The following is a 22,233-nucleotide window of genomic DNA, read 5'->3' on the forward strand; positions in this document are numbered from 1 at the left end:
ACAGTTTGTATTAAATTCAAGATCTACATAATTACATTTTCACAGGATCAGAATTTTTTGACTGGAGAGAATCCGTTGAGGAACAGGCTCTGCAGGGAGTGTTATGGATTGAGTAGTTAATTAGTTTTTATTATGTGTTTAAGTCAAAGTTGGTCTGCCTAGAATTGTTTCTGCTACATTTTTTGTTGCTATTAAATCGCCACTGTGACTGAAAAGACAAAAATTGAGAAAAAATTGTTCTGATAATAGGCTTCTTGTGGGTAAATGAATAACTTCCTTCATTTCTGATTAGTCTCTAAGTAAGCAGAAGGGAATGTAATTTTAGATGTTTTTGGCAGCAGAAGGCATCTTTCTTGTATCTGTCCCAAACTGCATTTTGTTTATACAGAATCTGATTTTTTGGGTTGATTTGCTTTGGCAGAGAGTAGCTTTAGGCTGCCTCTGCCTCCCACCTGACCTTGCTATACTTAACATTAAAATGCATCTTGCCATGAAAACTTTTAAATTGGATGCAACTGGATTTGAAAGGACGATGTCAGTGACTTTAGTCTTAGAATTTAGTTCATATTGTCTCTTTATTCCCCGGCTAGTTTTCTTTAAGCATAGACTGCATATAAATGTGATGGTAGACACATCATCGGCAATATCTTTGCAATATCTTGGTATTCAAGTTGTCATATGCACAGCACAAATCTGATTAATAATGTATCTTCAGTATATCCTAAGGAATTTAAACTTCTTTGTTGTTTCCATCTGCACACACCCAAGGTGCATGCTAATGCAAACAGAAAGGAAATGTGTGCCTTCAGAACAGACCCAGATGGATGCTCCAGCAAAAGAAACAGTAGTCAAAGACTGTCAATGAATTCTCCAACAGTCACTGGAGACATCAGGGTTGGCAAGGTCATTCTTTCTGCTTGGCTAGGCACATGCATGCACACACACTCACACACAGGTGTTCATTGTTCAGTCAGCCTTCCATCATCCTTCACGCCTGGGGCTATGAATCAGTTTGAGAGAGAGAGTCAGAGAGGGCTCTTTAAAGTAAACAGGGTTGAGCAGATCTCCATTTTCTGGTCAGATTTATTGGTCTGGCATTCGACCCCAAGTGCCCTATGCATGAGTGGGCCAAGTGATGGGCCAGGGTGGTGGCGGTATCTGTATTTCATTGAAAAAGTTAATTGACTAGTAGTAGCAAGTAACAGGTCAGCTGGAGGTCAGAGGGTTAGGCAGTGGGTCATTATTTGGACAAAATCCAAGGATACATAACAATGTCAGCAAGACAAGAGTATAGAGTAATTTCATACATAAAAGCAGCAAAGTGAAGGTCTGGGGGATTTTATTTTGATTTATTTCAGTTGGGGTTTTTTGTCTTGTTTTTTTTTGATAAGATTCAGAGAGTGGTATTTAATCAGGGAATGCGAGGAGAGCAGTGCTTGTCCAGTGAAATCTAAGAATGGACATTTCTCTCCTGTCATCTCAAACAGCATTTGGTCATCAGGGTTCTGGTCTGTTTGATCATATATTTAAATTCATGCCGTCTTGTGGCTATTGCTGTCACGGGCTGCGATGGCAGACCGTGGAGTGACAGTGAAAGCAGGGCCCAAACGCGAGACTCTAAGTGAAGGACAGTGGATTTATTTACAGGAGGTGAAAAACACACAACTATATACAAAATCCCAGCACTGTGGTCCCGTGGTGATTCTCCCTGAATCCCACACAGTGCAGATGTCCGTGAGAAGTGAAAGGTGGCGACTCCAAAAAACTCCAATTCCCACACCGTGACTTTAGAGGCGCACCCCGCTCCCGATTCCTGGTAACACAAAAGGCAGAGGGTTAGCAGGGGATCTGTTTCCGCGGAGGTTACGTAAAAGCTCACGGCAGTACTGACGAGTTCTGACTCAAGGATCCAGCGTCGGCCTCAGCTCAGCTGCAGTCCTAAATGCCGTTCCTAGACGAGCGTAATCTGCTGCAGCTGGCAGAGGACGACGAGCGGCAGGTGCGGCCGTCTCTCGAGTAGACCACTTCCGGGTTCGCAGTCTCCTCAGTGAACCCACACCTCCGGAAGCTCACACAGAGACACATGGAGAGATGGAGAGCAAACCAATACAACACGGAAAACATAAACATAAACTGAAAATGCCTGAGCCCTGGGTCCCTAGACCCAGGCCATGACAGTACCCCCCCTCTAAGGGTCGGCTCCCGACGACCCAAAAACACAAACCAAAAACAACAGTACAACCAACCCAGGGCGGGCGGCGGGAGGTCCAGGACGGAGGGCCCCAAAACCACTCCGCTAAACAGCCACTACAAAGCAACAACAGAAAAACACAGTTCAACAGTCCAATCCCCCGGTCCAGTGGCAGCAAACACAGTTCCGGCGGCCGACCCGCAGGATGGCAAAACAAGCGGGACCCTCCGCGGGTTAGACAGTGGCGGCAAAACAGTTCAGGTGGCCTACCTCTAACCCCTTGATGGAAACGCAGCAGCTCCGGCGGGCGGCCACGGGTCCGGCAGCCGCGGCGGAACGGTTCCGGTGGCCTGCCACGGGTCCGGTGGCGGCGGCGCTGCTCCTCCGGTGGCCTGCCACGGGTCCGGTGGCGGCGGAACGGTTCTGGTGGCCTGCCACGGGTCCGGTGGCGGCGGTGCTGCTCCTCCGGCGGCGGCGGTGCTGCTCCTCCGGCGGCCTGCCACGGGTCCGGTGGCGGCGGCGCTGCTCCTCCGGTGGCCTGCCACGGGTCCGGTGGCGGCGGAACGGTTCTGGTGGCCTGCCACGGGTCCGGTGGCGGCGGTGCTGCTCCTCCGGCGGCCTGCCACGGGTCCGGTGGCGGCGGAACGGTTCTGGTGGCCTGCCACGGGTCCGATGGCAACGTCGCTGCTCCAGTGAGCAACAGCGAGGCGTGGCACATGGTCTATGACGCGCCGGTCGCTGACGTGGACGCACTGGACGTGGATGGCGTGGAGGCCGCGCTAGACGTGGAGGTCCCTCCGGTTCGCTGACCTCCGGCTGGCAGCGAGAGCCCCTCCTCGGCTGGCAGCGAGAGCCCCTCCTCGGCTGGCAGCGCCGGTTGTTCCTTCCGCTCACCGAGCTCCTCTGCTGGTGGTTCGCTGAGCTCCTCCGGCTCGCTGAGCTCCTCCGGCTCGCTGAGCTCCTCCGGCTCGCTGAGCTCCTGCTCGGGCATGCCGAGCTCCTCCGGCTCGCTGAGCTCCACAGCTGGCGACGCGGGCTCCTCCCGCTCGCTGAGCTCCTGCTCGGGCATGCCGAGCTCCTCCGGCTCGCTGAGCTCCGGCTCGGGCAGAGCGAGCTCCTCCCGCTCGCTGGGCTCCGGCTCCCACTCGCTGGGCTCCGGCTCCCGCTCGATGAGCTCCGGCTCGCAGGGCCCCACAGCTGGCCGTGCGGGCACCTCCGGCTGCGCTCCAGTCACAGATGGATGATCCGGAGGCGAAGATGGTGATGCGGTGTACGCAGGCGGGGAAGGTGAAGGCAGAGCCGGTGAAGATGGCTGAGGGGTGACTACATGCGGATGAGATGACGACGGCGCTACATCCACAGAAGGTGAAGCCGCCAGCGGCATGGAGACTGCTGAATGAGGCGACGCTAGTCGTACTGTAGGCCGGCTTGCAGCAGCGTCAGCGGCGTCACCATCCACTGAAAAAAAAAAAGCAGATGGGGTGAGAAATGAAAAAGTGTCCTTATTACTCACCACAGCCGGTTCTTGAGATGTCCGGGAGGGCGGCTGCGGTGAGGAACGCCGGCGGCGCGAACGTCGTTTCCATGTAGACGTCGGGGCCGGCGTCTCAGGCTGTGAATCCACCAGCTGTCCGGGCCGGTGAGCAGCCTGAGGAGGAGAGTGGAGGTGGAGGGTGGAAAGCAGGAAGTCCAGGACAACTGAATTAAGGGAGTCCACCAACCAGGGGAATTCAAACAGCATCCCCTGCAGCCGCCTCTCCACGGCGCGACGTAACCCCTCCGTGGGCTTCTCCCATCACAACTCACACATGCGGTAAACCTTATCCATAACCTCCCCCGAGCCTCTCCTCAGAGACCGCTGGGTCCAGACGTGGCGCTGTAAACCGAGCTGAAGGTGGCCGCTGATCGGCTAACCGAACTGAAGATGGCTGCTGATCAGCTAACCGAACTGAAGGTGGCTGCTGATCAGCTGACTGAACAAACATAGCCCCAGAATAAAGCGTTCCAGACGAAACAGTCTTGATTCCTGGATTTGAAAGAACGTCAGGCGCACAGTCTTCTGAACCTATGGGAGAATAATCGCTCTTAAAACGAAAACTTCTATTTTCCCAAACCGGAGAAACACGAGCTGTAGTGTTCATGAAGCTGGCGGAATGTGACGAGGGCGGATTTTGATGTGGCTGCTCCTGCAGTGATGTGGGAGCGCTGGGTGTGTCGGGTGGCACGAGAATAATCCCTAGCATCTTATAGAATGCCTGAGCGGGCGTAAGCTGATTGCTGTCAGGCTCATAGTAATCCTCCCGGGACCGGCTAGGGCGTTCTCTGCGAGACCGAGGCGTCCGCGGAGAGGAAGCAGATGAGTGGGCCGAAGGGTAGGCTGCCAGCGAGGAACGGCAGCACGGAGGCCCTCCAAGCACTAGTCGGGTCCCGTCAAAACGGGAGCTGCGCTTCCGCGGTGAGTCCGCTGGGTCCATAGTGGCTGGATCCTTCTGTCACGGGCTGCGATGGCAGACCGTGGAGTGACAGTGAAAGCAGGCCATGACAATTGCCTTTGGAGGCAAGCTTGACTCTGCTTGTATCCAGTTCCACTGAAATCTGTAGCATCCCTCAAATGTTTGAGTGCCTACGTCCTGTTAACAGTGGCTTGAGCTGCTAAATCTGCAAGGCCTGGTGATTTGTACATTTATTTTAGATAAATCTCTAACAGGAGACAGATGAGAGAGTAGTAAAAACGCTGCTTCGAGCTCAGTTATATGGTCTGTGCTTTATGAGGAAACAGAGCTAGTATTAGCAAGAATGCACTCTATGATTTATCATCTTAGCAGATGAATGTTCTCCTACTAACCACCTTGACCAACATGTGATGTTAAAGTGCAGAGATAAGTTTTTAACAACTCCTTTAGCATGTTAGCTAACAAAGCGCCGATAATGGAAACTCCTGCCTTGTCCAGTCTAATAAAACAGGCAAGTAGAACAGCTGCAGGGTCAACCAGAAATTTCAGACAAATAACTTGATTGACTGAATGTTCTCAAGCCTTTTAATTTAGCTAAGAAAAAAACAAAGCAGAATAGGCCTCAAGGTGGTTTACATTTTAAGGTAAATACTATACAATAATAGAGAGAAAACCCAACATTTAGACAGTTCCCTATGAACAAACACTTGGCGATAGTGGAAAGGAAAAACTCCTTTTTATCAGAAATTAACTGAACCTCCCTGAACTTGGTTATGACAAGATTCAAGGAAGCTGAGTCACCAGTTGGGAATGAAGATTACATGAAAAGGAGTGAAGAAGAAATGCTCCATGCATCATGGGAAGTTGCCAGCAGCCTAGGCCTATGGCAGCATAGCTTGGTTAGTTGTTGAGGTCACCTGATTCAGACCTAATTATATGTTTTATCACAAGTTTTTAAAGCCTAATCTTAAAAGTAGAGGTGGTGTCTGTCTCCTGAATCCAAACTGAAAGCTGAGCGCTCCGCCTCCCATCCTACTCTGAAATACCCTAAGAACCACAAGTAAGGTATCAGTCTGAAAGCAGAGTGATCTATTGGGGTGAAATGGTAATATGAGGTCTGATTATTCATTTTAAACAACTTTTTTTACATTTATATTTAGACAGACCAATGCGTTAGCATAAAATGCACATTATCATGCCAATATAATATAACTGTCAAAATAATGTCTTATAAGCATCTTGCTTACCAGCTTAGTGTCAACTGTTAGTACTTAATTACAAGTAAGTTATTAGGCTTATGAGATAGTGAGTTTTGAAGACGTATTACCATAACGAATTTGCCATAAAACAAAAGTACTGGAATAAATTCAGATTGTTATCAGATGATTGCACAAATGTCTTGTTGAAACAAGCCTGGAACATTTATTTAGACAATCATCTTAAAGCACTGTCCCAACATTAATTCCAAATCACCATCGAGATTGAGGTCTGCATGTAGAAAATCACCTTTCAAATTTGATAATATTAATAACACAGACTGAAAAACTTTGCCTGAAAGGTTTCGAAAAACTTTTTAAATTTCCCTTGGAAGTTGCACTTAAACCAAGATCTTGCTGCTGTTGAATTCGCTCATGTATATTTCAATACATGATTATTTTGGCACCGTGTCTCAAGTTGGATGAAAAGCATTTAAAATGAGAGCGAGAGATATAAAATGGTTGTCCATCCAAGGACTGTTGAGACTCATCACACACAACTACAAATGTGTACCCCATGGTGGCCCTAGAGGAACCCTGAGGAAATACACTTGAATTTTTTACCAAGTTTTATGCTAATTCAGGGAATAAATGTTGAGATATTTCAAATGATAAGTGGCAACTTTGACCTCCTGCAGGGCACACTGCAGGAAGAGATCAAAAAGCTCCTTATTCATCCATCATGCAGGGTAATATCTGAACCACATCTAATCTCAGTCTAACAACTTGCTAGCAGTGCTAGCTGGAAAATCTCACCAAGGTAACTTTGGCAAGTTTGAGGTAAGGATGATAATTCTGTTACAGTTATTAATTTACATGAAATTTCTGAACATGCAAAAAGTGTCTTATCAAACTCAATACACGTGCATGCTCATTGACAAGCATGTTTCTCTCCTCCATTTTTTCCCTCTCTTTATCCTTTATCCCTCTATTGTTTCACATTCCAGTTTCATGCCGCCACGGGAACATAATTGAATTCCAGTTACCTGCATCAAAGAGACTTTCCTTCACCCTCTTTAGGCATGGACCACGTTTCAGTGACAGGCAAATTGATTCCTCAGTAGGAGGGGATAATCTAGGCAGGGGAGGGAGAGAATGCTGTGATTAAGTTGGAGACATTGTGAAGGCAATCGAATCTGCCTGAGGAGATCGCTATCAGATAATAAGCTGGATAGTTAGATCAGAGTCTTGTTTGACAACACCATTCCTCTGCAGAGTTGTGTCCTGACTCATGCGTCAATGAAGGCAGAAGAAGCAGGATAAACATTTGATTTTTATTTTATTTTCACAGCTTTATTTCCATCATCAAAACTGCCCCAAAATATCCTGTCCTTTAAGGGTCTACGCCCATGTAGCTTAAAATTATGTTTCGATCGATCCTTATGCAGTGCTGATACGTGAAGCAGTCAGTATGTTTATGCCAACTGTGAATCTATCTATCTATCTATCTATCTATCTATCTATCTATCTATCTATCTATCTATCTATCTATCTATCTATCTATCTATCTATCTATCTATCTATCTATCTATCTATCTATCTATCTATCTACATATAGTTTTCAGTTTTAGAATTTTCTCCTGCTTAACCTTTGTTAGGATGGGTGAGACTCTCCAACCTGAAAGGCCAAACATGCATACCCACACAAATGGATCAAAATTCTCTTGGCCAGATGCACACACACTGTACACACAAATATCCTGCAACCTTGGATTTGAGCACTCATCATTATTTATTACGTCTCAGGGGCGGGCGGTTTGCCTAACAACTAGACCTTGGAAACCCTCCCCAGTAAATTTTGAAGTCATGTTGCTTTTCAATCCTCAGGGTCAACTCAGTGCTACAAATGCTTCACTGGCCAAAGACTCTAAAGTTTTCCCCTTCTTAATATGTAATCGTTGAAATTCATAATGAGCTGTTCCACTCCACTGAATGTTGTATTATACAAGAAAACAGAAGGACTGCAGAGCTAATCTGTCTAAGATGCAGGTGCAAAATAAGAAATTGGCAATAACTAAGCAGAAAAAACCCACCCCCACATGAAATAACTATTTGAGGCACTCTGTTCTTTGCTTTTAATGTTGTGGATTTAAGGACTTATAGTTATTCAAAAGATGCTGCAACAACCAGTAAATGTCGTGTAGCACCTTCATTGTAATAGATCTTGATTTAATGCTTGCTGAGCTCTCAGGTTTGGACCATCAGCAGGACTCACCACACCAGATTTTTTGCTAATGGCCCAAGACTAAAAGCTCAGCAGTAAAATGAGATGTATTACACTGCAGCTGTCAGACTGTGATTGTAATTTTATTTATTCATTTTTTAGCTGGCAATCTTATCGGAGAACATGTACTTAGAGATGATGTCTTAGGTATGGAACAGTGAATCCGAAGCTACCGGACCGCCTTTCTTGTTTTAATGCTTTACTGTCATGTGAAGTGGGGTTTTATTAAGACAACTAATGCTCTCTAATTAAAAGTGGATAAGAGTCAGTACTTGTCTGATAAATGGGATCATCTAGCTTTGTATCTAGCTTTTAATTAAAGCTACAGTGTGTAACTGTGTCGTGTTGTGCTGGTCACTTGATATGAATGCCAAGTGATCAGCATACACAACTACTTGGGCACTGCTGGTTCTCACCACTCTGTTATAGCTTCTTTTCTTGGCTTTATCAGCCAACAAAAAGTTAAAGGTAAGGAGCCACACTTCAGGAGTCTAAGTTTAACCCTATTAAACGATTGCAAAGGTACTATAAAGTGTTGTACACTGGGGTTGTTCTGGATCATATTTGACCCGAATCTCCTGAGTTGGATTAGATCTGTGAATCTGTGAAACTATACATGTCCTTTCTATGCATTTTTGTTATGGCGTGTGTTGACAGAGTTTAAGGCGGCCCTTGACACTACCACAAGAACTGTGTTCCCATCACATTTGCCCAGGTTGCCACAATTAACTGCTGGCCTTTAAATGTTATGGGGGTATCTCAAAACAGAGGTTGCTCAGAGAGTGACTTGAAACAGTGTGCTTTGATAGAGATATGATCTTTAATAAGACACCACATTGGTGGAGTGGTTGGAGCACTGTCACCTCACAGCAACGAGGTTCATGTTTCCATGTTTGAATGTTGAATATTGAGTTTCAACAGGTACTCCCAGGGAGAGTACTTGATATTTTCTGGGTATTCTGGGATTTCTCCAACAGTCAGCAACAACAAAATAATATGAAAATGAGCAAGTTAGACTCCATTAATCCAGAGCTAACTAGATGAAAACACAGAAATCAAAAAGGGGGGATGGGGTCATAAGATAAGACCCAATTTCAGTGAGTGTGGGAAACATATACACAAGGCTTCCTGCCACAGCTTTGAATACACCGCCTAGTTAAATACACAGCTGCTCTCTGATACATTTATTAATCTTCCAATATTAATGTCAAATAGGCTTTTTTATACATTCTAAATTGAAATTTAATTCAAAATTCAGTATAAACACAGTACTTGCTTCATGCCTTAGTATGTAACAGTGAGGCTTCCAGAAGAGTTTGTTCTCAGTGCCTTGTTTGGCAAACAGGCTGAGGGTAGATAGGTTTTTTAGGCAGCTTCTGAAAAAGTCATGAAATTGTATTTATTCATGAAAACAATGGTGCAGTTTGGAAAGCTTAACTCTCTCATCATTCACTTAGAGACTACAGCTTAAAATCCCACAGGGAAGCATCATTTTTCACACTTTCTTTGGTATTACTTTTTCACTTTATTATGCTTTTGCTTGCTGTTTGTTTAGATTTAGACACCAGAGTACTTGGTTAGGTTTTCCAGTTTGCTTGGGTGATGCATCCCCTCAGAGGTGTCTCAGAAAATATGCGGTGCAGGCAAAAAACCAGCTCAAACTAAAGTACATTTGTTTCGATGTCAAGCTGACTGTCAGAAACAAAGGGACAGTTTGTGCCCAAATGCACAAGCCATTAGATCTCATTTTATGACTGCTGTGTGTTTTTATCATTGTACCTGGCTGACTCATGAGATGGTCTGATACTAGACACTAAGTACATAGAAAGCGACGGGTACTTCAAAAGTGTTTTTCTACTCTTGAGCTCTCAAAGCACTTTCACTACAAGCCCTGTTGACCCAGTCACACAAACTCACAATCATACAATTGCTTTTTTCTATACCGGAGTGCCTTGTCCAATATTCACACAAACCAATGGATGCATCAGGATAACTCAGGATTCAGTATATTGCCCTTCTGAGTCACAGTAATAACAGCTAATGTGAAAAAGTGATGCTTTTGTTGCTTGTTGTGTTATATGAATGTGTAAATTGTGTAAAAAAATGTTATATCAGTCCTAGTCAAAAGCCTGAGTTTTAAAAGTGACAAAGGAATAATTAAACATTAGTTTAGCCTTTCCGAATTTCTCAAATGTTGCGCAGCTCACAGTTATTCTTAACACCACGAGCCTAAGTTATGTATACTTGTGTTCAAACGTTCAGTTCTGTTGTGTAACTTATAGTGGACCTGCCGTTTGGATTAAATTCAGTGCACCTGGAGTGGAACAGTGTAAACTCTCAGTGTGTGGTTTCTGATGATAGCCAGGAGGGAGATAAATCAAGGCAAAGATGGTAGCCAAGCAGGACGGGGGTTCAGAAAGCTCTTGGAATATAAACGATTTGTGCTTTATCTGCATGTGTGTTCTGAGCAGGGGATCAGAATTCCTCTGGCTAGTCCCTGTCAGTAACGTTTGTCACTCTCTGTTCCCTGCAGATAAGTGCCGGTTGCCCTCTCTCTCACCCACCACAAGTTTTGCCTGTGGTGTTGCTTAATTGTCAGCAGCACAAGACCAAAGTTTTGTCCAGGCATAAACAGCTGTACTTACGAATCAATGCCTACCTTGGAGATGGGTCTTATAAGCGGAAAAGAGCCCCCTTTCTACCTCCGTCCTTCTTCCTTTACCCTTTAGGTCCACCATCCCAGGACTGGCAGACGTGTGATTTACACCCCCGCTGCTGGACCAACGGAACTGGACAGTCAGATGCCTCTTGTCAGGACACCCTCTCAACCGTTGCTTCAGTCTTATTTATGAGGCTAGCAGTGTTCAGCTCCATGGCTGATCATTTTTCCATGCAGGATGAGCTTGCCTCTGGATGCTGATGCTGGACGTACTGGGGGGAGGACACGGGGTGGGCTAAGTTCTCGGGCTTAATGCCAAGCACAAAGGAAATGGCCGGGTGTGTGTAGGGTGCTGTTTTTGCGAGAGTCATCATTTAATTATATGCAGCTTATTGATCAGAGCAAAGCCTAATGATAATTTTTTTTATTTCATTTTCTCACTATCTCTCTCTGAAGTTGGATTAGAATAATTACCTGAGCCTGTCATGCATTTTTCATTCAGCATGCCTGATAAGCTCCTCCACGCTGCTGCAGTCCTTAAATCCACACTCAAAAAATCACTGTCTAACACTTCTCTGTTGCAAGAAGGAAAATCACTACTCCACCTGATGTGACGGGCATTCAGTTTGACTGAAGGATCACATGTTCCTGCCTTTCACTTCCTGTTTAGTCCAGTCTGTTTTACTTTGCTCTGCCCCACTCTACTGCAGCTTTGGTAATGAGAACTTGAGGTCACCTAGGCCTGGTGTCATTATTCAGTGACTGACAGACTGACAAGCCCTCTTGTCTTAGCTCAGTCAGCTGCAGGTGACCCCAAATAGCTGGACCATGATGGATGGCAGCTGACAGAGGGCTGACAGCAACTGGAGGGAGAAACTGCACTGACTGGGGAACTCTGCGGCTACCACTGCCAGCGGCTAAACATTTTGGAGGTCACTGCAGGAGTTTGGATTTGTGTAAGCACGAATCTCTGTCAGTTGGTTAAGCCGGCTGTGGCCATTGCCTTGAGATGATAAACAGGAGAGGAGTGTGAGTAGATAGTCAGTGGCTTGACTCAGGGAAGTTGCATATGGGGAAAGCAATGGGAGAAATGGCGCTGTATGATCCCTCAGCAGCTCATGAGCTCATGATTAAATGCAGAGGAGACTTGACTAATGCTTAAGAAAATCAGATGTGGCAATGTGTGGCATCACTTGAATACATGCACTTTTCTCAGGTGGCTAAATGAAAGAAATGCTTTTCTGCCTGTTTCACAGAGTGGGTCTTCTACTTAAACGGGCACAGTGGATCAGGTTTCAGGCCTTTACAAGTAACGGTCAGTTGTGTTTCTGTGAGTGACTTCCAGATAACATCAAGAACTCTGTGTGTATGCATGTGCATCCACTCTAAAGCTGGGACCATGAAAGCATCCATCAGTTGAAAGGACAAAAGGCTCGTGCTGTGTGCACTCCATCAGCCAGACCACCACACCTCTCCCACACATGGGCGTGGCTAACTCTTCAGAACAGGCCTGAATAACAAGGTGCTAGATTTGAATAATTGATGTTTTGTTTAAACTACTAGTAAAGTCTGTATCTCGCCACCCAGTATAACCAAACTGGGTATACACAGCCTATACTGACAAAGCTAGGCAGCATGATTGGTATTTTAAAAACTTATTCTAAATGCCTTATGCGACAAGGGTATTTTTACTCACAACTCATTTCATCAATAATTTCGTCACAGAAATTATTGATGATGTTTGCTTTTCAAGACATTTTAGGACCCTAATAGCACAAATAGCACCAATATAGCAGCCTGAAAATAGATAGCATATCAGCAGACATCAAGCCAATTTCGACAGCATTAAAGAGGAAATAAAGTGCCGCCAGTCTTGAAATAAAGAGTGCACCGTGCTGCAGGAATTTACTCCAACTGATCACTTCATCAGACACACTCACTGATTAATTCTCTCTGCTTGAAAGGAGGGATTCATCAGTGGATGGAGTCTGTGCTTGGGATGAAAACCTGCAGCCTTTTGGCTCTTTTCAATACATAGTTGGCCTTCACTGGTCTAATAGATGAATCTGAAGAAGTGAATTTCATTACCAGTTTTGGGGTTCTTTCCAGCCCTGTACATATAAAGGTGGCAGTGATTGATTTTGGAATAGTTCCCATTTATAGTTTGGTTGGATAGATGCTCTCACATATTGCAAATCACCAATATGCTAGCATAATCTATTTAGGCAGATTTTGTCAGCTACTTAAAACTAAAAATGAACGATCCCAAACAGTCATTATATGAGAAACCAAGGTATCACAAAAAAGGCTTATGAATGTTTATTTAATCAAGACTTTCTATATTTTGGGCCTCATATTCACCCAAAGGCTACCAATGCCAATACTCTTATTTGCTATTGTTATTTTTTGGGCCTTTTTGATGTTTTTGGACATGTTTTTGGCCCAAAACAAGTCACAGTAGCTCAAACTGTTTAAAAATTGAATGCTGGTTCTGATACAAAGGTGTCAGTACAAAGCACTTTGCAGTCCAATCCATGGAGGCTACACCTTGCAACCTACAGGACTTAAAGGATCTGCTGTTAACATCTTGATGCCAGATACAACACTACACCTTCAAGGGTCTCGTGGAGTCTGTGCCTCAACAGTGAGGGTGACCAACACAGTATAAGGAAGGTCATAATGTCATGCCTGATTGATGTAAGTATCAACATTGCTATCAGCCACACTCTGCACTCTCCACAATACACAAATTCTTGCTATATTTCACAACTTTGGAAAGATTTGGTTGTAGACATTTACCCTTCAGCCTATCTTTCCTGGGCACAGCTTCTCCACTAAGAACTCCAAAAGTTGCCAGTCAGTGCAAGTTATTGTGGTAAAGTTAAATAAACACCCAGAAGGCTGTCACGTTCCAGTGAAAGCCGAGGGTTAAGCTGCCAAACACCTTCTCATTTCTAAGTGATTTTCACTGTTCTGCTTTTACTTACAGAAAGTTGAAATAGCTTTTTGAATTAGATTACGGTGTAGCTGAAAGGCTTTGATACATCTTTTTAGGAGGTAAAAGGTGGCATTTTAAATAGAAGTATCTGTGTAATGATACACGTCAGTGCTAACAGTAGAAATGTAGGGCAATGCAGAATAAGCAACATGTACAAAGCCTTTTGCAAATGAGCTCTTATTTCTGGCTCTAAGTCTCACTGAGCTTAGAACATTGCACGTTAAGCGCTATCTTGCTCACGCTATATGCAGGCTGGCGAGTCGATCAGGGAGTTTTTCTTGCCTGTGTCATGTTAGCTGACTGCTTGCTTATTTTTCCAGCTTCAGTGCAGAGATAGTATGAGGTAAAGAATTGGGACCACATAAACCCTATTAATCATGGGAAAGTCTGGGCTTCCCCAAGCAGAGAGACAGGATTGTTGTGTGTTTATTTATACATGTCTACATGCATGCATGAAACCATATAATATGTATGGAACCGTGTTGATATTTCTGTACTTGTCAGTTTATGCATGTGCTTGCATCTTTCCTCCACTCCTCATTTGACAATTTCTGCTCCCATATAAAGGATACAATATCTAAAGTCCATTCATCAAAGTCAAAAAACAGGCCTTTATTATACTAGTGTGGTGCGTGTAAGTGGTTCTGCAACCATGTTCATATACAGTATGTATGTGTATGTATAGTCCCCTAGTTTTTATATATGTTCTTTAGCAGAGTTAGGACAGGCTGATTTCTGGGTATGTGTCCATGTTAACAGTGCTAGAATGGAAGATGAGTGGATGTTTGTGATGTTTCCTGGAGCTGTGAATACACGTCAGCATGTAATAAACTATATGTGTATTAATATAAGATGTGTACTACAAGGATAAGGTGCAGGCTGTTGTCTGCTGTGGCACATTTATGTTTGTCCACCTGTGTGGATTTGCACATTTAAGCTGTGCGCATTTGTGTGCAATCATTTGTGTGGCTTCCATGATATATTCATGTATGTGTGTGTGTGTGTGTTTGGATAGTACCAGACCACATGCTCCAATCATCAGCAACAGATGGGCTGATAAAATGCCAGAGAAGCAGCTATTACCAGCAATAAAACCAGCCGGCTGTTCAGTTAGTAAAGGGTTGCCAGGTTTGAACAAACACTCTACTGTGCATCTTAATAAACTACCACTGATCTTATTTCTGAGATGTTTGACCAAAAGAAAACAATAAATCAAGACTAACAAGAATAATATACGTATAAATCCTGATTTGCAAAAAACGTCAATTTTACAAGAACTGCAACATTATTTGCAACTTGATGAACGGGCTGTGACACAGTATTATTCGAGGTCTTTTGAAACAATTTCACATGGCAGAATATAAAATTGAAAAAAAAGTTTGTTTTTTGTGACAGTGGAGGTTTGCAGTACATCCTAAGCAAGCACTCAGTCAGATTTAGTCAAATCTCTTTGGCTATCGGATCACTGTATGTCATTTTAGTTTGTTGATCTCTCTCCCTCCCTCTTTCTCTCTGTCTAAAACAAAAATCCATCTCACCCCTAGGGGGTGGTATGTCTGTGTTCCTCTGTTAGAGGTCTGAGAGTTTGAGGGTTCTGCAGTGTCTTGCGTATTTCTAATCCTAGCACTCTTCTGGACAGAAAGCTCTGAGGAATCTATTGGAGCCGCTGTTCCAATTTCAGGGTTACAGCACCTAATTCCCCTACTACCACTCTGACCACTTAGGACTTTACCTTCCACATCTGTCCCAGTTGTTCCTTCAGTACTTCTTTATTTTACTCATGCTCTTTATTCTTCATGTTACTATCTGCTGAGATTGCCATAACTATCACAAATGTGATAGTTATCAACCACCACTACATATCTCGCTCACTCCTGTCATAAGCTTAATGTCCTCCACGTATGGGAGGTGGCTGATGGTCAACTCCCATACATGCAGTAGGAGCAGGACAGTGTACCTTGATATATTCCAAACCTGATGATGACTTGTGCGATTGCCTTTGGCCTGCAGTGTTGTGTTACACAGTCCCATTGAGTTCCAAATGAATGTTATTAGCACACTATTAGCCTTGTGCAGAGCAAAGCACTCCAGTATTCAAGCATGGAGTCATAGGCATTCTTTGTGTCAATCCAGAGGGTGCAATGGGTGGCTTGCCTTGCTTTAGAGTCCTGGTAGAGGTGGGAAGTAATGAAATACAAATACTTTATTACTGCATTTGTGTAGAATTTTCAAGTATTTGCACTTTACTTGAGTAGTTTCACCGCAGTTCTTCATACATCAAACCAATTTGCGTCTAAACAGTAGCACATGAAAGGCGATTCTGTTCGTGTATCAATCACCAGGGCAAGTTACATAAAAACAGATGAAAGAGGCATAATCGTGCGCCATAATCAGGCATTACATACTAACACAAGTATGTAAAAAGATGGCGCCTGTGTGTTTGGCATGCTGTCAACCGCTCTTTTTTATCTGTTTGATTTTATTGTTTTTAGCTAATGTTGTGCAACATGTCAGTTCAATACTGTTGTATGATCGCCAGACTTTATTGAAAATCGGCTCATCCACCAAAGTTTCAGTTTGGTTTGGTAAAGATAGCCAGGGTTTTCTGCCTCCCTACCTGGAAGCAGTACCATTGCGCTGGCATCCCCTACCACTGCCACCAGATATGCGGAAGCGACGCAGGAGACGGGGTACCCGTGGAGTTCGCCTCGTTAAGCTGAGAATCCGGATTTCTTACCTTCCTCACGATCTACTCTCTGTTCGTCAATCTTTTCCACGACTTTTGGTACCATCGCGTGCTCTGGATCCTGTGGATTCCTGGTTGGTTCCCGTTGTCGGCTCTATCGGGAGCAGCCCTGTTAAATCATTCCCTCTTCGGCATCTGCGTTGGAGGGGAATAGACCGATCAAACCTTCGATCGGCGGATCTGGTTGTCACTGCCGCGGAGGTCTCCGAACCAGCTCCCCTCAGGTTGGGTTTAATAAATGCCAGATCGGTGGTGAATAAGACCATCCTGAAGGATTTCTTTTCTTCCCATGCATTGGATTTCCTCTGTTTGACTGAAACCTGGAGTTCACCCAGTGAGTTAAGCGTCTTTTCTGAACTGCTGCCCGCTGGCTGTGCTTATTTTAGCGCTCCGAGAGCTTCTGGTCGTGGCGGGGGGTTAGCTGTTGTTTTTAAAGCACACTTTGAGTTTAAGCAACTATCCTCATGGACACGCCACACCAGTTTTGAACTTTGCCTGTGTGAACTGGGCCACTCGCCTTCATTGCTGTGTGCAATAGTTTATCGGCCTCCTAAATATAACAAGGAGTTTTTATCTGAGTCTTCTGAGTTTCTCGCTGACTGTGCATCCCGGTATGGCCAGGTCCTGCTACTCTGTGATTTCAATATACATGTCTGTTGCCCAGGGAAGCCCCTGGCTAAGGAATTCATGGACCTGGTGAACTCTTTTAATCTTGTTCAATCTGTTAAATGTGCCACTCAAGAACGTGGTCACACATTGGATTTGGTGTTATTATATGGGTTATCTGTCTGTAACTTACATGTGGAGGATGCTGTATTCTCTGACCATATGCCCATTTTACTTGAGGTTGTTCCTCTTAGTCCTGTTGTTAACCGGGCTGCACCTACGCGATGTTATCGTGCCTTCGGCTCAGATACTGCTGAGCATTTTTCAACACTATTTGAACAACTTGTGTCCAGTCCCTCTGAGTCGTCCTCTGTAGATGGATTACTATCTCATCTGGACTCTGTTTGTAAATCTGCCCTTGATGTTGTTGCACCTCTAAGACTCAGGCAGTGTAAACCCAAGGCCAGTCCTTGGCTAACCGATTTTACTCGAGCCATTAGAAGAGAATGTAGATGTGAAAGACGATGGAAAAAGGACAGACTGTACGTCTCTCTGGAAGCTCTTAAGATGAGCTGTAAAGCTTATCAGAGGGCAGTAAAGATTGCCAAAAACTCCTATTTTTCACAACTTATTGTTGTTAATTCACATAACCCTCGTGTTCTGTATACCATTAATTCTGTACTAAATGCAGAGGATCATGTTCTTTTGCAATCTTCTGAGGTTATGTGTAATAAGTTTCTTAATTTCTTTGTGGATAAGGTTGCCAGTTTGATACCCTCCACTTTATCTTCTGTTGGCCCGGCTGTGCATGTTCCTGTTTAAATTTGCTTATTGCTTTCAAACCAATTGTTCTACCTGAATTAGAGAAGCTTGTGTTAACTGCCAGGGTTTTAATAGTTTTGCAATTTTCATTAGTTTTTATTTTTATTTAGTTTTGACTTCAGATTTTCAATTTTATATCAGTTTTAATTAGTTTTTACCAATTGTTTGCTAGTTTAGTTTAGTTTTTATTTTTTTGAAAATCCTTAGTTTCAGTTTAGTTTTGATTTGTTTTAGTTATAGTTTTAGCTGTGTTTGCAATAATTAAGTGTAACAAAAGGTCAACAGGTCGCCTGTCTGTCGCAGGGCTAACACGCAGAGACAGACAACTCACATTTCCACCTATGGGTTCTCAGTGTTGGGGAGTAACGGAATACATGTACCGCCGTTACGTATTTAAAATACAAAATATGAGTAACTGTATTCCGTTACAGTTACCGTTTAAAAAGGTGGTATTTAGAATACAGTTACTTTGTTGAAATAAATTGATTACAGGACGGTACTTTCCTGTTTCATATTGTGGCGGGTCAGGACTGTTTGGGTTTTGTTTGACAGCTGTGTTCTGTTGTTCCAGGCGGCAGCGTTACGGTTGCCATGGTTACAGGGTGACTTTCTCTCTGCGTGTTTCCTGGGTGAGAGAGCGCCTTTTTGTTGTTGTTGTGCTAAGCTAATAGGCAGAATGCTACAGATATAGCTCTAAAGAATGTAGCATCATAGGCAGTGTAGTCCGTGCTGCAGGGAGAATGGACTGCCATACCCGTTATGTGTCTGTGAGCGAGGGAGGGAAAAAAAAGGAAAAGTACAAGCTGTCAATGAGCAGAAACGAGAGCTGGAAGCATGTAAATATAATAATAATCACTGCAGCCAAGAAGAGTGCCTGACGAGCCCAGTTGTAAGTAAGCTATTAAGACTCGACTGTATACCGTGTTCGTGTTTTCCTCCAAAAACAATAAGTTCCGTTGGAGCAGCCTTTCAACGCCTCTCTCTGTCTCTCGCAAGCAAAGTTGACCCACACTACAAAGTAAAGCTATTTTTCGGCTACGGAACCCACGGTATTAGCCAGAGGTCCCTTTACTACGGTTCGGAGCCGCGGACCTTCAGTAATAGTAATAAATCACACAGCAATAGTACATTCATGTAGTTGTAAACAGCATGATAATATATTAAGTAATCCAAAGTATTCAGAATACGTTACTCTCATTGAGTAACGTAACGGAATACGTTACAAAATACATTTTGGGGCATGTATTCTGTAATCTGTAGTGGAATACATTTTAAAAGTAACCTTCCCAACACTGTGGGTTCTTTAAATAAATAAATAAATACATAAATAAATAACGGCAGATGAACAACCATTGATACCAGGCAACTTTAAATTTTATATCTTGGCCCCAATGAGACTATTAACTCTTGCAGCACCGGGTGTTCATAATTTTGGTTCAAGTGAATTGATAAACTTTTTTAAGGCAATTGACTCACACAGTTATGTAGATATCCCCGTCCTGTTGTCCCGGGATGCATCACGCTGCCTTGCCTGGGGTTAGCTTCTGTTTTCTGGGAATGAGGGTTGAGTGTGCTCCCTTCTCAAGGTAAGCTAGGTTAGCCTTCTTGTGTGAGTGTGTCTGTGAAGGTTCTCAGTCATCCAGGTCATCGTAGTCAAAGGAGCTTGCAAAGAAAAGCGTCTGGACTTCTTTAAGTTGCTTGAAGACGTTTCACCTCTCATCCGAGAAGCTTCTTCAGTTCTAAGGTCAAATGGTGGAGAGTCCCAGATATAAACTCCTTTGCCTTCTTGTGTGAGCTTTTCAAGTGCGCTTTAAGGTTTGTGGGATTTTTTCCCTTTAGAAATGTCCCTCATAATTTGTCTCTTTCCACTACAAGACACTTGCTTTATCCAAAACACAGTCATATTCAAAGTAATCCCAAATTGGACTCTGGTGCTTTCTCCCGACTTTTCCTGACATGATTCTGCGCGTGGACGGAGCAACACAGACGACTCGACTAACGTACTTGCCACCTGCTGGCATAATGAGACAGCAAGAAAAAAATCTGGAAACTAAACTTCATTTTCACCCTTGACTATTGTATGACACGCACACATCAACGAAAACTAAACACATTTTTGCTATAAATTCAGTTAATTTTAGTTAGTTTTGTGAACACTCATTACAGTTTTAGTTAGTTTTTCTTTTTTTGTTTTTCTTTTTATTTCCATTAACGAAAATGTTTTTTCACTTCTAGTTTTTGTTATTTTGTTAGTTTTCGTTAACGATAATAACCTTGTTAACTGCTAACCCGTGTGGTTCTCCGAATGATGTCGCTCATCCCCGTTTTCTAAAAAAAGTGTTTCCTACTGTTGGACCACATATTCTGAACCTAATTAATACCAGCCTCTTGTCAGGTGAAGTACCAAGCGGGTTTAAGCATGCAGTTATTCACCCCTTACTTAAGAAGCCAGGCTCAGCTATTTCAGTAATGTCAAACTTTAGACCCATCTCTAAATTTCCTTTTCTGAGTAAGATCTTGGAAAAGGTTGTTCACACTCAGCTGATGGATTATCTAAACAACTCTCAAATGTTTGAAGTTTTCCAGTCTGGCTTTAAGCTGTTTCATAGCACAGAGACAGCTCTGATAAAGGTTATGAACGATATTCTGGTAGCAACGGACTGTGGTAAACATGTAGTGCTTATACTACTAGATATGACTGCTGCATTTGACACAGTGGATCACGACCTGCTGATCTCTCGATTACAGCTTTATGTGGGCATTTCTGGCTTGTGGATAAAATCATACCTCTCAAACAGGAGCTTCTGTGTTAAGTTGGGCTCCTCATCGTCCTCTGTGGTCCCTCTGCCATGGGGTGTACCACAGGGATCTATTCTTGGGCCATTACTGTTTACATTGTATCTCCTGCCGCTGGGTGCGATCTTTCGTAAACACAAAATTTCATTTCATCTATATGCTGATGACTGCCAGCTTTATTTTCCTTTCAGTCATTCTGATAGCTCCCCAGTTAGACTCCTGCTTGATTGCTATAGTGATGTTAAGTCATGGATGGCTCAAAACTTTTTAAATTTTAATGAACGTAAAATGGAAGCAATTCTGTTTGGCCCGAATCGTTCCTCTGATATCCCTTTTTTTTTTTTTTTTTTTTTTTTTTTTTTGGACCTATAGAGTGTTTAATGATGTGTTATGACCTCAAACTTGAATATCTCATGAGCAGCTCTTAACAGAAATCGGTTTTTTTTTGTTTTTTTTTTTTTTTTCTAAATGACATCAGAAATGGCATTACGTGATGGCAGAGCTTCAGTTCATCCTTTGTCATTTTTTTTTTTTTTTTTTAATAAATAGGACAGGGGGAATGAATGAGAGAAAGAAAGAAAACCAAAGGGGAGAAGAGACGGTGAGAAGGGGGGGGAAGAGAGAGAAAAAAAAAAAGAACTCCTGGGTCACCTGTATGGAGAAAAAAAAAAAAAAACAAACAAAAAAAACAAACAGAGGAGACAGCAAACAACAAAGAGCAACGTAATAATAGAGAAAACAAAGCACCATCACAATAAACTAGCTAGTCATAGATATCAATATTTACTAAATAATAAACGATATTGTGCAGCACGCAAGATAGACAGCGCACAGTGTGCTTTGAGGCAGCAGCCAAGAAAGCTTTAGTCCGCGTCTGTGAATACCCATGTGTGCATACCTGTGTGGATCAGCATGCTTGCATTCCAAAGGTTTCTCCATGTAATGATCTGCTAGGGAGTGTGGGGGGGCCACAGCCCCGTCCTCCAGGGTGTGAAGCGGGTATGGAGGAGATCAAAACTCCAGACATCCAGAGGCCCCCAGAACACAAGAGACCATGGAAGACCAACAGAGGGGCAGCCGCGCCACTGTTCCAGTAAGAGCTGAGGAGAGTCCCAGATGAGGGCTCGCCCAGCAGCCGCGGAGCAGAAGTCAGGGGGAGTTGCAGTGACGCGCCCGTGAGCTCCGCCGGCCCCCAGCTGTGCCTGAGTGACCGAGCCCCAGGCCGAGAGGCCGGGGGCACCCCACCTCCAAAGGGGCCCGAGCGAGCCCCAGGCCCCGACAAGCGGCCGCCAAGGAGTGAGCCGGTGTGTACCGGTGTGTCCTCTGATATCCCTGATGTTGACCTTGCTGCTCTGACCCCTCACCTGAAGAGCTCGATTACCAATCTTGGGTTAAAAATCGACTCTGCACTTACCTTTGATGGCCACATGAATGGGGTGGTAAAATCGTCATTCTATCAACTCAGGCATCTGTCGAAGGTTA

General features: G+C 43.9%; 1 protein-coding gene and 1 pseudogene across 1 annotated transcript in view; one reads left to right on the plus strand and one right to left on the minus strand.

The window, feature by feature from the left end:
* LOC146656980 (syncytin-A-like) overlaps positions 1-22,233 on the plus strand; it is a 208,336-nt gene that overhangs the window by 110,925 nt on the left and 75,178 nt on the right. The gene's annotated exons all lie outside the window — the stretch shown is intronic.
* Positions 1,939-3,308, minus strand: LOC146656982 (uncharacterized; annotated as a pseudogene).

This window comes from Rhamphochromis longiceps, linkage group LG12 (genome assembly GCF_057381845.1).
Source record: "Rhamphochromis longiceps isolate RC_006_pf linkage group LG12, R_longiceps_female_GT1.1, whole genome shotgun sequence".
NCBI lineage: Eukaryota > Metazoa > Chordata > Actinopteri > Cichliformes > Cichlidae > Rhamphochromis > Rhamphochromis longiceps.